This window comes from Cupressus sempervirens, chromosome 1 (genome assembly GCF_028749045.1).
Source record: "Cupressus sempervirens isolate cs-2001-9-10 chromosome 1, ASM2874904v1, whole genome shotgun sequence".
In the NCBI taxonomy this organism is placed as follows: Eukaryota; Viridiplantae; Streptophyta; class Pinopsida; order Cupressales; family Cupressaceae; genus Cupressus; species Cupressus sempervirens.
The window spans coordinates 691,457,990-691,462,247 of record NC_143118.1 but is presented as its reverse complement, the minus strand read 5'-3'; the positions used below and the strand labels follow the sequence as shown (position 1 = coordinate 691,462,247).

Sequence of the window (4,258 nt, the reverse complement as noted above, 5' to 3'; positions counted from 1 at the left end):
TGAGGCCCTCTGCTTCTCTGAGTATCTTTAGAGATTTCCTCCCTCTTTTGCAATTACAATATTTTATATCTAATTAAAACACTATAAACTCTATATGAGAATATTCTTGACTTTGAGCTCTATAAAATGGTGTTTATATGTTATTATTAAAAATCATAAAAATAGTAAGAGTTATTGAAATGTCAGTTTCTGAAATAATTTTATTTCTTTCATAATTGGATATAAATTGGTATAAAAATTTCATTTAATAGATATTTTCAATTGAAAAAGTGTGAGGCCATATATAACTTAGCTATAATTAATTTATCTAGATCCTATGTCTGAACAAAATTAATTTTTAGAGAGAAATACTCAAATTTAGTCATTCTTATAAGTCAACCTAAAAGGTGACATAACTTTTTACTTTTACCCACTAACATTTCTAAGGGTTTCAGAAGTTCCCAACCATGAGAGATGTTGGTAGACACCATTTTGTGAAGTCTACTCAATTTTGGCCAATGAGCGGATAATTCACAAAAACATTTATTTAAGGAACTAAAAAGATTTCTAAAAGACTAAAACAAATGCAAGAAGTAAAGTCTCATAATGCATAAACTTAATCAAAAACACATTAGACTAGTGGAACACCATTTTCATCAAATCCATTCTTTTTCACATGAATCTATCACTATTTTTTCATTAATCAACTAGCATTCATACTCTCTACAACTTCCAACCTTTCCAATTCGATTTGGAGGGATTTAACATCTCATTTTGCAACTACCTAAACTAATTCTTTCTTGTTGACAACCTATTTGTCCTCTCCAACCACTTTTGCACCTATTTGGACAAGAAAAATTGCAAAATTGCAAAATTGTCATTTTGCAGTTTTTGTAACATTGACAATTTTGCCATTTTAACACTTTAACCTTTATGAAGCTAATAAACTTGACTCCAAATCAAACATGGAAGTTATTTATACCATGATTAGACCATTTCCACAACTAGCTACCCTCCTACTCTAAACTAGCCCTCTAAGACAACTTTTGGCAATAATTGTCCTAGTTGACAATATTTTGTAAACAAGTTGTCTAGAATGCAAACATTGATTCTAGACATGCATAAGGACCTCAAACTAAGAAAGGACTACTCCTAAGTCTTTCAAAGACTCTTATTTTCTTGCTAATAACCTGGATGACCTAAATCCTAGGTGTTCCTGGACCACTACCCTGTACCATACTTTGTTGGTGAGTTAGGTTTTTTTCCCAACTCTAAAGCCAACTAAAAGTGGTTTAAATATTTTAATTTCTTCTCAGCTACCCAACATCATGTCTTAGTAGATTGGGAATCTTTTGAAACATTGGAACTAGGTAGTAGGTATGAAGTTTTTTATCTACTCCAACTACCTGACCATCATTTTGAACTCCTAGACTAGGTGGTAGATACGAATGTTGTTATATGATCTCGAATTCGTGAACATCCATTGCATAAAAAAACTCTCATCTAATATTTTGATAGTTGTAATTAGCAATAGAATTATAGTATTCAACTCTTTTTTTATTAATATCTGATTGTTGTATCAAGTTTCAATCTTGGAATCTACCTATATAGTATTGGTTCAATTCTACTCCTAATTTTTCATGTTCATCCATGTGTAAATTACTTTCACTAAAAATGTGATTCATTATTTTTGAAATTAAAAAGAAACCAAAAAATGTGATTCATTGTTACATTTTCTAATTTAAAGAAATATATAGAAAGATAGATAATAAATTATGATTATTTAATTATTTTTCTAACAATCAAATATATATATATATATTCATTTATTATGTGTTGACACAATATTTATTTTACAAATGACAGTATCAAGAAAACTACTTTATATATTTTCTACAATAACAAAAGATTGTCAAATTTTCATTTTATATAATAATGGATGGGTAGTTAACATAATGCCTATTATTGTTCACTAAGACCAAAGTCAAACAGTTTTTATCATTCAATTAGTATTGACTTGTTGACTTAAGTTGCTCTCTTTATAATTGATGTAGTATTTGAAACTATTTTATGAATCGGTTATGATATTCCTAATAAAATTGTAATCAGATGTCATATTTTGTTTATTTTCATTTTTTTGATAATTTAAAAATATTTTTTTATTTTTGCATGATGGGATAAGAAGATGTCAAATTTTAGGTATTTGAATTTTGGTCATAATAAAATTGTAATGAGATGTCATATTTTGTTTATTTATCATTTTTTTGATAATTTAAAAATATTTTTTGTTGTGAAATGGGATAAAAAGATGTCAAAGTTTACCTATATTTGAATTTTGACTTTTAAGTTTGTTTAGAAATGTAGCTTAGATTGTTAATCTTTAACATTTTAAATTAAGTGTTGATGATTTATCTTTTTATTAATGAAAAATCAATTACCATAAAAATTTACATAACCAACATAGAAATATGTTAAACACACTTATTTATTTAGTATATTTAAATTTTGTTATTTTAATGGTGAAGTTCATTCTTACATTAATAAGAATATTAGTAGTTGTTAACATTTTCTTACAAGAGTACATTGTAGAAATATTATACTGATTAGAATATGTATAAAAAAAAAAAAATTTATTATCTTATCAATTCACAACACGAACTACACAAATACATTAAAAAATAAATAAAATATATATAGTGCCATCAATTCACAATACAAAGTACACAAATACATACAAAAAGTAGACTATCCTTATGGACAACTCTTTGATATATTCATTGCATGTTAAGAAGCGATTGGTATTTCATTCTTTGTTACTAAAGAAATTGACTTCGAGTTGAAGGTACATGACGGTGACCACGTCCAATTTATGTTAAGCTTACTTCTCGGATGGTTCTTTTCCAGACGAGGAATCTACTCGTTATGGATGTGAGATGGCTGAATTGGTATTCACCACCTACGAAGTGGACTATATACATTATACTAAAATGTAGGCAATAGAAATACCCAGTCAATTTCTCTGTAGGGACAATGTCTATATAGGGCAGGGACAGCAATCCGCAGTGATATCATTGAAATGGAGACAAAAAAGCGATCATTGAAGCTGCCTCATCTGATGAGATTAGGGAAAATCAAATTGCCCCCAGAGATATGGAGCCCCCATCTCACAAACCAAGACCCCACGAGTCTGATTCGATACCTGCTCCGTGCTTCCAAAGAGTTGGAGTTGTTAGAGAAACCAAAACTCTGGAATCATACACAGCACGTGGCCTGCGGGGCGATCCCATTTCTGATCCCTCTCCTCTCTTCTTCTCATTCGGACTCTCGGGCTCAGGAAAACGCTGTCACCGCGCTTCTGAATCTTTCCATCAACGACAACAATAAGGCCCTCATAATGGCGGCTTCCGGTGCCGTGGATGCCATTGTTGGGGTTGTGCAGCACGGCGGCACTATGGCTGCTCGAGAGAACGCCGCCGCCTTGATTTTTAGTCTCTCTGTGGTGGCTGATTACAAGGTCACCCTTGGCGCCAATCCTGCGGCTATTCCGGCGCTGGTGACTCTCCTCCGAGAAGGCAATTGCATAGGTAAAAAGGACGCCGCGACAGCTCTATATAACCTGTCAGTGTACAAGAGCAACAAGGATGCTGTTTTGAAGGCCGAAGTAGTTGGTATGCTGTTGAATATGATTGTGGAGAAGGAAAGCGCGACCGTAATAGACGATGCTCTCGTGCTGCTATCCCTTCTGGCGGGCACTGCTGACGGGTTGAAGGAGATCTTGGGCAGCGAGAAACCGGTCATTCCTTGTTTGATTGATTTGGTAAGCGCGGGATCTGACAGAGGGAAAGAGAACGCCATTGCAGTGTTGACGGCCATGTGTCACAGCGGCGGGGAGACAATGATAACAAGGTTAGCGCGGGAGAGCATTATTGGCCCCTTGCAATTGGTGGCTTCCATTGGTTAGTCTCGATCGAAAAGAAAAGCTGCCCTGCTTCTGAAACTACTCATGCCTCACCTCACGGGCCAGTCTTAAACATCACACACTAAGGAAGAAATTAAGTCTGGAAAAGTAAGTCAAACTTTGACTATTTAACACTTTTGCACTAAGAATCAAGCCTTAGTGTGTGACTTAGTGTGTAATGATGTTTAAACCGTTCGCACCCCACGCAGTCCCCCGTTGCAAATCGGTAATTTTGTTAGACATAATTTTATTTTACTGAGCGACCATATGAAGAAACCTACTAAGTGGGTGGAAATGGATTGTCGTTTAAGGTCCGATTGT

At 33.7% G+C, this 4,258-nt stretch overlaps 1 pseudogene; it reads left to right on the top strand.

Moving 5' to 3' along the window:
• Positions 1-3,055: 3,055 nt before the first annotated feature.
• LOC149579824 (U-box domain-containing protein 1 pseudogene) lies at positions 3,056-3,940 on the top strand (annotated as a pseudogene).
• Positions 3,941-4,258: the final 318 nt, after the last annotated feature.